Source organism: Moschus berezovskii, chromosome 3, assembly GCF_049115385.1.
Source record: "Moschus berezovskii isolate FMDL1 chromosome 3, NW_MosBer_1.0, whole genome shotgun sequence".
Taxonomy (NCBI): domain Eukaryota; kingdom Metazoa; phylum Chordata; class Mammalia; order Artiodactyla; family Moschidae; genus Moschus; species Moschus berezovskii.
The window spans coordinates 116,503,545-116,515,839 of NC_142462.1; positions in this window are offsets into that span (position 1 = coordinate 116,503,545).

Sequence of the window (12,295 nt, forward strand, 5' to 3'; positions counted from 1 at the left end):
TAAAGGTTTACAGTTCTGTGGCATTAAGTGCATTCACACTGTTATGCTGCCATTGTTGCCACCCATTTCCAGAACTTTTTCCACCCTCTCCAACTGAAACTCTGTGTCCATTAAACAATAACTTCCCATTTCCTTCTCCCTCCTAGTCCCTGGCAACCACCGTTCAACTTTCTGTCTCTATGAATCTGACTGCTTTAGGAACCTCCCATAAGTGGAGTCATATAGTCTTTTTGTGACTGGTGGTCATGTATGGATGTGAGAGTTGGACTGTGAAGAAAGCTGATCGCCGAAGAATTGATGCTTTTGAACTGTGGTGTTGGAGAAGACTCTTGAGAGTCCCTTGTACCGCAAGGAGATCCAACCAGTCCATTCTGAGGGAGATTGATCCTGGGTGTTCATTGGAAGGACTGATGCTAAAGCTGAAACTACAATACTTTGGCCACCTCATGCGACGAGTTGACTTACTGGAAAAGACTCTGATGCTGGGAAAAGTTGGGGGCGGGAGGAGAAGGGGACGACCGAGAATGAGATGGCTGGATAGCATCACCGACTCTGTGGACGTGAGTTTGAGTGAACTCCGGGAGTTGGTGATGGACAGGGAGGCCTGGCGTGCTGTGATTCATGGGGTCGCGGAGAGTCGGACACGACTGAGCGACTGAACTGAACTGAACTGAACTGAATATCACTTAGCCAAATATCATTAAGGTTTATCCATATTGTAAATGGCAACCCACTCCAGTGTTCTTGCCTGGAGAATCCCAGGGACGGGGGAGCCTGGTGGGCTTCCGTCTATGGGCTCGCACAGAGTCGGACACGATTGAAGTGACTTAGCAGCAGCGGCAGCAGCATGTGCCAGAATTTTCTTTTCTTTCATTCTTCTTAAAATTCATTTATTTGGCTGCACTTGGTTTTAGCTGTGGCACGGGATCTAGTTCTCTGACCTACTTTGGGAATGGGGAGTCTTAGCAATTGGACCACCAGGGAAGTCCCAGAATTTTGTTCTTTATTATGGTAGAGCAATATTCCGTTATCTGTATGTATCACATTTTGTTTATCCATTTATTTGTTGATGGACACTTGGGTTGTTTCTACTTTTTGGCCATTGTTTGTAGAAGAATAATACTTCTATGGAACACAGGAATTATTGTAAGTCAGTCTTTGCTGTTCAGTCACTAAGCCATGTCTGACTCTTTTCGATCCTGTGAACTGCAGTACTCCTAGCTTCCCTGTCCTTCCCTAGCTCCTAGAGTTGGCTACAACTCATGTCCATTGAGTCAGTGATGCCATCCATCCATCTCATCCTCTGTCTCTCCTGTCTCCTCTTACCCTTGATCTTTCCCAGCATCAGGATCTTTTCCAATGAGTCAGCTCTTTACAACAGGTGGCCAAAGTATTGGAGCTTCAGTCCGTCCAGTGTATATTCTGGGTTGATTTCCTTTAGGACTGACTGGTTTGAAGTCAGTCTTTAGATTAATATACAACTCTGCATAATAGTGGGACCTTGAATACTACTACCAGTTCTATCTACCCTGCCTTGTCCTACACTATGCCGGACCAGTCAACTCTTCCTAGTTTTAAATCATAGGGTTTTACAGGTCAAGGTTAATGTTGGAGACAAAGTAGTTATTTAGTCTCCTTTATTTAAATATACCACAAATGGTTTATTAGTTTTAAAACTTTAGTATTTTTTTGATAATATATGATTATTGTAGGAAACTAGACTATTGTAAAAAAAAAAGTTTAAAAATCACTCAAACTTAGGCTTCCCAGGTGGCTTAGTGGTAAAGAATCTGCCTGCTAATGCAGGAGATACAGTTTTGATCCCTGATCTGGGAAGATCCCACATACTGTAGGATAACTAACCCCGCAACAGAAGAGTAGCCCTTACTCATTGCAACTAGAAAAAAGCCCGTGCAGCAACAAAGACTCAGCACAGCCAGAAATAAATAAAGAAAGAAATAAACATTAAAAAAAAGTACTTTAACTTCAAACCTGACACTTGAAGGAAAATCCTAAATTAAAAAAAAAAATCACTGTGTCCTTTCAGATACTTTTTTCTCATATGGAGGTATATTTATATATGTGTGTGTCCACAGATATAAGTAACACTAATATCTCAGACATTTAAATAATTTTTGTAAAATTGGGGTAATGAATTTATATATTTTTATGTATTATGACTACTTTCTTTTTATGCAATGACAGACATAGCCTTTAAATAAGTATTGAAAGAGACTTTGGAATTTATAATGAAAAGCATGAAAAATATAATGAATTAATATAATGAATAATGAGAAAAATAATCATTAATTTTTCAAAAGGAATTATAATTTCTTTTCATAGATGGCAGTTTTCTAGGATGAACAAATATTTTGTGGAAAGTATGACTTAGAATATGAAGAAACCATAAAGCTTAGGAGTAAAAATATTTTATTCAAAAACTGAATGAGTGAGTTTTTATTATAAATCTTTACAGTGATTTTAAATGGAACTAGGACACAATAAACTTGGTGATGTTGTTTTAGAATTATTCCGTCACAGTGGTACTCATTTCCTAGCACCCAGCAGGGCAGTCTGAAAAGGCAGATTCTGTATATTTTATTGCAGGAAATATTTTTATATCTTTGCTTGTTGTTTTGCAATCTAAACTGTAATGACTGTCATTTTAAATGTTCCATTTCCTGCTTCAAAGAGGGAATCATGGGCCAGTCCTACCTAGAATCTCAGTCCACATTTTTTGGTATTATAGTTTTATGACCCAAGGAGCATGCCTTCATGTTTCTTGATATTTACTGTTTTTAGCCACTATAGACCAATGTTATATTCTCTAAGACTGTCCTAGGGACCATATTTGTTGTCTTTGCCACTTTGAGGATATTTATTATGATTACTCTATTTTGTGTAAAAAATTATCATTGATTCTCTCTTTCTTATATTGCAAATTATGTGTTTATCCTTGTTTTTATTCATCCTGTCGTAGACACCTATATTTAAATGGCAATATAATAGTTAAAAAACATCATATTGTTCTACCCTTCTTAGTTAACATTCAATTATTTTTTGATTGGCTACAGTCTTTTTTCAGCTTTCAGTTCAGTTCAGTTCAGTCACTCAAGTTGTGTCTGACTTTTGCGACCCCATGAATCACAGCACGCCAGGCCTCCCTGTCTATCACCAACTCCCAGAGTTCACTCAAACTCATGTCCATCGAGTCGGTGATGCCATCCAGCCATCTCATTCTCTGTCGTCTCCTTCTCCTCCCGCCCCCAATCCTTCCCAGCATCAGAGTCTTTTCCAATGAGTCAACTCTTCGCATGAGGTGGCCAAAGTATTGGAATTTCAGCTTTAGCATCAGTCCTTGCAATGAACACCCAGGATTGATCTCCTTTAGAATGGACTGGTTGGATCTCCTTGCAGTCCAAGGGACTCTCAAGAGTTTTCTCCAGCACCACAGTTCAAAAGCATCAATTCTTTGGCGCTCAGCTTTCTTCACAGTCCAGCTCTCACATCTGTACATGACCACTGGAAAAACCATAGCCTTGACTAGATGGACCTTTGTTGGCAAAGTAATGTCTCTGCTTTTCAGCTTTACTGAGGTATAATTGAAAAATAAAACTATACTATATATATAGTGTACAGCATGATGATTTAATGCTAGGCTTCAATATTATGTGAACCAAGAACTTCTAGATGTCCAAGTGGGTTTAGAAAAGAAAGAAGAACTAGAGATCAAATTGCCAACATTCACTGGATTATAGAGAAAGCAAGGGAATTTCAGAAAAACATCTATCTCTGTTTCATTGACTACACTAAAGCCTTTGACTATGTGGATCATGACAAACTGTGGAAAGCTCTTAAGAGAGATGGGAATACCAGCCCATCTTACCTGTCTCCTGAGAAACCTGTATGCCTGTCAGGAAGCAACAGTTAGAATCCCGTATGAAACAGCTGACTGGTTCAAGATGGAGAAAGGAGTACGATGGGGCTGTCTGCTGTCACCCTGCTTGTTTAACCTGTATGCTGAGCACATTGTGAGCAATGCCGGGCTGCATGAGTTACAAGCTGGAATCAAGATAGGTGGGAGAAACATCAACAGCCTCAGATATGCGGATGATCTCACTCTAATGGCAGAAAGTGAAGAGGAACTAAAAACACTCTTGAAGAGGGGGAGGGGGAGAGTAAAAGAGCAGGCTTAAGACTAAATACTAAAAAAAACTAAGATCATGGCATCCACCCCCGTTGCTGCACGGCAAATAGAAGGGGAAAAATGGAAGTAGTGACAGGTTCCCTCTTCTTGGGCTCCACAATCACTGCAGATGGTGACTGCAGCCATGAGATCAGAAGATAATTGCTTCTTGTCAGGAAAACAATGATAAACCTAGACAGTGTTTTGAAAAACAGAGACACCACTCTGCTGACCAAGGTCTGTATAGGCAAGGCTATGGTCTTCCCAGTGGTCACATATGGCTGTGAGAGCTGAACTGTAAAGAAGGCAGAATGCCAAAGAATTGATGCGTTCAAACTGTGGTGCTGGAAAAGACTCCTGAAAGTTCCTTGGACACCAAGGAGATCCAACCAGTCAATCTTAAGGGAGATCAACCCTGAATATTCACTGGAAGGACTGATGCTGAAGCTCCAATATTTCTGTCTGATGCGAACAGATGACTCACTGGAAAAGTCCCTGATGCTGGGAAAGATTGAGGGCAGAAAGAGAAGAGGGCGTCAGAGGATAAGATGGCTGGATGGCATCACCAATACAATGAACATGAATTTGGGCAAATTCTGGGAGATGATGATGGCTAGGGAGACCTGGAGTGCTGCAGTCCATGGGATCACAAAGAGTCAGACACGACTGGGTGACTGAACAACACAGCAACATACATTGTGAAAGCATTTCCATAATCAGGTTAATTACCATATCTCTCACTTTGTATATTTACCTTTTCTCTTGAGAATACTTAAGTTCTACTGTCAACAAATTTCAATTATACAATACAGCATTACTGACTATAGTCACCATGTGACTATATATTATACATTCAGATCTTATTAATCTTCTAATGAAAAATTTGTACTCTTTTAGCTTTTAACCCACTCCGAACCCTTGGGAACTACCATTCTACTCTGTTTCTGCAAATTCAACATTTTTTTTTAAGACTCCACATGTGAGTTCACACAGTATTTGTCTTTCTCTGGCTTATTTCAGCTAGGAGAATGCCCTTCAGTTTTACCTATGTGGTTGCAAATAGCAGGATTTCTTTTTTTTTAAATAAAAGGAGGAATAATACTCCATTGTATATTTATGTATATATATCTTTATATCTATATCATATTTTGTTAATTTACTCGTCCATCAATACACACTCAGGTTATTTCCATACCTTGGCTATTGTGAATAGCTGGCAATGAACATAAGAGTACAGTTATCTCTTCAGGTCAATGATTTAATTTACTTCGGATATATATTCCAGAAATAGGATTGATAGATCATAAGGTAGTGCTATTTTTAGATCTTGAGGACTCCACATACTGTTTTTCACAGTGGCTATATCAGTTTCCATCAACAGTGTCCAAGGGTTCCCTTTTCTCCATATCCTTGCCAACATTTGTCATCTCTTTAACTTTTTGAGGTGGCTTGGATAGTAAAGGATCTGCCTGCAGTGCAAGAGACCTGGATTTGATCACGGGGTTGGGAAGATCCCCTGGAGAAGTGAATAGCTACCCACTTTAGTATTATTGCCTGGAGAATTCCATGGACAGAGGAGCCTGGCAGGCTACAGTCCATGGGGTCTCAGAGTCAGACACGACTGAGCGACTAACACTCTCAGTCATTCTGATAGGTGTGAAGTGATATCTTGCGTTGGACTTGATTTGCACTTCCCCCTGATGCCTAGTGATATTGAGTACTTTTTCATGTAAGTCTTCTTTGGAAAAAAATGTCCATTTGGGGGTTTTGCCCATTTTTAAGTTGGAGCATTTGTTTTTATGTTGCTGAGGTGTGTGAGTTCCTTGCATATTTTAGATAAACCCCTTATGGGTTATATGGTTTACAAACATTCTCTCCCATTCCACAGTCTGTCTTTTGATTTTGTTGACTATTTCTTTACTGTGCAGAAGCTTTTGAGTTTAGTTCTACTTGTTCAGTTTTGCTTTTGTTGCTTTTGCTGTCAAATCCAAAAAAATATATTGCTAAAACCAGTGTCAAACAGCTTACTCCCAAAGCTTTCTTCTAGGAGTTTTATGGTTTCAAGTCTTACATTCAAGTTTTAATCTATTTTGGGTTGACTTTTATGTATGGTTTAAGATAGGGGTCCAATTTAATTCTTTTGCATGCAGCTATCCAGTTTTTTACAGCACAATTTATTGAGAAGGCTCCCTCTGCCCTGAGCCCAGAGATAGCTATGGGAAGTGCTTGTGTGACAATTTAACAACCACTTTGTTTTCCTGCAGTCCTGTGGGACTTGTGAACCCAAGTCACATTAGCCCTCAGAATGAGGTGATTTGAGGGGCCCTGTGCATCGGGGGGCAGCCTGAAAAGTTGGAGCACTAGACGTGTGTTCCAAACTCTGTTCCTTTGGGGGAAGCTGGTCATTGTGGGCTCCCTTGTTATTATAAGGCACTATGCCAGGATGGGGTTTCTGGAGACAGAGTGTCAGCCTGTTGAACCCATTTCCACGCAGGTATCTTCTTAGTCACCCAATGTGTAGGAGTCATTCAACTCGTTTCTGGGCTTCTTTCAAAGGGCTTGGTCCGGTCCAGATGTATATTTGTTGTATCCATGGAGGGAAGGAAAGTCAGGTCTCTTCTGTCTTCACCTTGGTGATGTCACCTTAGTTCTCTCTCTCACTCTCAGCCGCATGCACAGAGGTGCCAAGCAGATGAGAGCAGAGTGTAAGGGGACAGAGAATAGAGCTCAGAATGAGAAATCTCACTCGAAAATCTTCCTCTAGTGACCTTGAAGCAGTCACTTAAATTCTTTTGAAAAATTTACTTACTTAAAACACTTAATTTTGGCAAGATATGCACACCATAAAATTGGTCATTTTAACCATTTTTAAGTGTCCAGTTAAGTGGTATCAAATATATTCACATTGTCGTGTAGCTTCATTGAACCTTCCCTGGTGGCTCAGAGGGTAAAGAGTCTGCTTGTAGTATGGAAGACCCAGGTTCGATCCCTGGGTCGGGAAGATCTCCTGGAGAAGGAAATGGCAACCCACTCCAGTATCCTTGCCTGGAAAATTCCATGGACAGAGGAGCCTGGCAGGCTACAGTCCATGGGGTAGCAGGGAATCGGACACAACTGAGCCACTTCACTTGATCCTTGATCCTGATCTTGTCTTGCAGCTAATCTCCAGAACTCTTTCATTCTGCAAAATTGAAACTCTGTAACCATTAAACAAACAAAAAATCCTCCTTTCATGCATTTCCATCCCCCAGCCCCTGTCAATCACCATCTACTTTTTATCTTTATGAATTGAATTACTTTAGGTACTTAATATAAGTTAGTCACACATTATTTGTTTTCTGGTGATGGGCTTGTTTCACTTAGCTTGTTCTCAATATTCTTTCATTGTATGTCACAATTTTCTTCCTTTTAAAAGCTGAATAATATTTCATTGTATGTAAATGTCACATTTTTTTAATCCATTAATCTGTCCATTGGTACGTAGGTATTTCTGCTTTTGAGTTTTTATGAATGATGCTGCTGAGAGCAGGGGAGTACAAAAATCTTTTGAGATCCTGCTTTCAATTCTTTTGAGTGTATGCTCAGAAGTGGAATTGTTGGATCATGTGGTAATTCTATTTTTAATTTTTTAAGGAACTGTCGTAGTGGCTGCACCATTTTATACTCTCCCCAGCAGAGCATACAGGTTCTAATTTCTCCCCATTCTCATCAAACTTGTTATTTTCTATTTTCCACTTTTTTTTTTGCTAGAAGCCATTTCAAAGAGTGTGAGGTGGCATTTCTTTGTTGTATTGATTTGCATTCTCCCAATGATTAGTGATGTTGAGCATCTTTTCATGTGCTTGTTAGCCATATACCATTGTTAGTACATTAACAATGGGGAAATAACTATTTAGTCCTGATCCATTTTTTTTCTAGTTTTATTTAAATATAGTTGAATATAGCACTGTATACATTTAAGGTGTATCACACAACGATTTGACTTACATACGTCATGAAATGATGACTATAATAAGTTTAGTAAACATCCATTATCACATATAGATATAAAATTAAATAGAAAAATAGTTTTTCCTTGTGATGAGAATTCTTAGAAGTTACTGTCTTAACGACTTTCATATATAATGTAGCAGTGTTCTTTGTATTTATCATGTTGTATGTTACATTGGTTCAGTGGTAAAAAAACCCACCTGCCAATGCAGGAGATGTGGATTCTATCCCTGGGTCAGGAAGATCCCCCAGAAAAGGAAACGGCAACCTACTTCAGTTTTCTTGCCTGGGAAATCCCATGGATGGAGGAGCCTGGCAGGTTACAGTCCACAGGGTCGCAAACGAGTTGGACAAGACTTGGTGACTAAACAGCAACAACAATGTGGAACCTAGTTGTCCCAGCATCATTTTTGAAACTCGCTAAGTTTTAATGAGTTTCAAAAAATTAATTTCTATAAAGCACTTAGAATAGTACATAGGATGCAAGCAGCACTGCGTAAATACTAGTTATTACTACTTATTAAAAATAAGTTATATATTTATTATATATAAATCATCATTATATGTCTACTTGTCTTTCCCTCTCAAGACCACCTTGATCTTTGTACCTCCAGGCTTGTCCTAGCGCCTGACAGACAGTACATGCTACATGCTAAATGGATTTTGTTGAATGGACGAACAATAAATAGGACTTCTCTGAGGCTGCAGGTAAAGTACAGGGCAGATGCTAGTTTCAACACTGAAATTCTTTATGAACTGTGGGTCCCAACCAGATGGGCCTCTCAAGCTTAGAACATACTAACAGCGTCTGCCGTAGGGCATCTTCCCAGAGAGCATAGCACACAACCCCTTGATGCAGATCACCCTGGACAACTAGAATCTCTTTAGCATATTTATCATTTCCACATGGCCCTCCGCACTTGTTTGTTTGCCCTCCACTTGTCCCTGAGCATGAACTCAGGGAATGGAATCCCTCCCCGATATTTGCTTCAGCCAAACCTCCTCTGCTTTCAGCCTCTAAAAGTTGAAGGGTTCAAGGCTTACTCTCAGCACCTTAACTATTTCTGTCTACATTCTTTACCTACATGATCTCATCCGGTTTAATGGCTTTAAATACCACATAAGTGGTGATGACTCCCAAACTTGTTATTCCAGCCGTAAATCTTCACGGAGATCCAGACTTGTATTTCAATTGTCTTCTGCACGTCTCGTCTCAGATCTCTAATAGGCATCTCAAACATAACATAAACAAAACAGCTTCTTCCACTTCTTCTCTCAGTCTTCCTCATCTTGGTTGTTGTTGCTGTTTAGTTGCTAAGTTGTTTCTGACTCTTTTGTAACCCCACGGACTGTAGCCTGCCAGCCTCCTCTGTCCATGGAATTTCCCAAGAATGCTGGAGTGGGTTGCATTTCCTTCTCTAGGCAAAAGGCTACATAAAATTCTCCTGGTTGCTGAAATAAAAAGTTTAGGATTTGTCCCTGATTTTTTTTTCCTCCCCATATCAAGCAAATCCTATCAGATCTGCCTTGCAAATATGCCAGTATCTTATGCCCGATTACCACCTCCAAAGCTTCCACTTAAGGACAGGCCCTCCGCTTGTACTCGATTTAAGAGAGTAGTCTGTTACTGCTCTCTTCCACTCTAGCCTCTTTCAACCCCATTCTTTACATAATAGTCCAGAAAACGTTTGAAAACCTGTTATCCTGCTCCTCTGTTTGAAACCCTCTAATGGTTTCAGTTACATTAGGATGATATCCAAATTTCTTACCATTGCCCACATGATTTTCTTGATCTTGTCCTTTAAATAACAGCATGTTAAAGGCTGAACTTTCTACCAGGTGCAAAGATTTAATGAAAGGAGATTTAAAACTGAGTTGCCAGGTCACAGTATGCAGGAGTTCAAAGGAAACGGACATAAACCTTTCATAAGTCTTGAAACTCTTTAATAAAATAAAAGAGTTGAGACAGTAGAAGAGAGAAGATTTCGTGAGAAATACATAGAAAAATCCCATGTTTTGAGTCTAACGCTGTCTTCTACCAAGGAGGACTAGGAATGTCTCCTCCCCGCCTCAAACTTGGTGGTGGTCGTGCGCTTCCACGGGGCTGCGCACAAAACTCACTGGGTTATTTCTTCTGTTGAGAGACGGACTAGGGTCTTGCTTCTGCCTGTAGGACTAAGAGAATGAGAAAAAAGCTGGGTGATTTTGGGGACAGAGTCAGGAGAATATGGCTATATTAGGACTGGGGGGCAGGGTTAATGGCCAGCTGTGGGCCTCAAGAGGAGAGCTTGTGTGTGAGGGTGTCCTGAGATCTGACTGACAGGGCTGTCCAGTGGAGTGTGGAAGCTCCAGCTGCAACTCTTGGTGGTGAATGCCCCGGAACTGAGGAAGCAGTCCTGAGGGATCACTCAAAATAGAGATTTTTTGCCCCAGCACACAGAACTGCAGAGAGAGGGCTCAGTAGGGAACCTCCAGAGTCCTGAAAGTTCCCATGAGGGAGAGAGCATTAAACCTCTATCTGGCCTGGGAAACACAAAGCCAGATTACTTTGGTTCTAGTCCAGAAAAGACCCTTCCAGCTCCTTTACCAATCTCCGTCTGCATCAGCCAGTCTCAGAGGGGTTGAAGCTGTAGTTATCTAGTTTTCATCTACTGCATTGAAATGTCCAATTTCTGGCTTGAGGCTGTTTTGTACTTGAAGCAATCTTGGGATGACCTGTTTGACAAGAGTGAAAAGTAAATTCATATGACATGCTGGAGTTCTTTTTTTCTGTCTGGAGAAGTTTCCCTTGCTGAATAAAGTTGGAAGAAATAGTAGAAGAGAATGAATAAAACTCTGGTGTGATAGTATTATGGGTACATCCAGCTCCACATGGCAAAGGCTCTACTTGTTTGATCCCTCACATTATCCCCTGAGAAAGCCTTCCCCAGCCTATAGGTTGAAAGGAGCAACATTTTTTTCTCCACCTGTTCATCAGCAATTTTACTCCTCTTTTTTTCGTCAAAGCACTGACTACAGTGTGAAAGTATGTTGTTCAGGTGTTTGCTTGTTGTCAGTTGTCTTCCCTTGGTTCCGTGAAAGCAGGAATCCTTTCTCTTTGGCTCGCTGCTATATCCCCACTGACTACAGTAGGTGTCCTGAGTATAGAAGTGCTCACTAAGTATTTTTTGAGTGAATGAATGAATCAAAACTATAGGTCTAAGAGTGAGAAAAATGCACGTTCATCCCACTTCAATGGGGTTTTTACTTTCACACAATTCTTCATTCACCCTGTGGTGGTAACAATGGTCACGTTATTTGTATGACTAACTTTTTTAGTTGACACTCTCATGAAAAAGTCATATTATGAAAGGAAACACAGACATTAAGAAACATGGAGGAAGGACCAGTTTGCAGTATTAAACCAGAAACATTTGACTATAGATCGATTTGAATATATTTTTACTCAATAATATATTTTTACTTTTCAGCACCTCTCAAACATCTCTCTTTACTGTTCGTACTGGAGGGCAGGAAGGACTCACATATGCCCAGTAAGCTAAGGAATCTCAGTGTGGGGGACACACTCTAAATTGCCCCCCAGGACTCTCAGCCCTGGAAAGTGCACCTTTGTGGAACCCCCTTCCTATGAGTGTCCATGGTGACTGCAACTTCCTTCTGTCTAATAGAATATCTATTAGAATATGGTAATCTATTATGGTGGTAATCATTCCATGATTATGTTATGGTAGTTAACCCACATCTTTCTTCCAGCTCTTCTCTTAGGGACTCTCTTTGCTGGCTTGAGCTGTTATGTTGAAACAGTTCACTTGGTAAAGACTGAGGGTGCCCACCAGGATCTGAGGGCAGCCTTCAACTGACACCCAGCAAGAAGCAGATACCCACAATTCCACAACAACAAAGGAAGAAAGTCTCTTACTGGAAACATAAACTCCACTTAAACCATTATCAATCATTAACACTTCAGGGTCCATGAAGGATTTAATAAGAGGTTTGGTAAGGTTTGGTAGAAAGGTGGATCAAACAATCTGACCTTGAAAGGGATGACTGCTCATAGGTGAGAATAGATCTGTAACAGGAAAACTCAACTGGAGATATATTCCTCCAGCATCACCACTT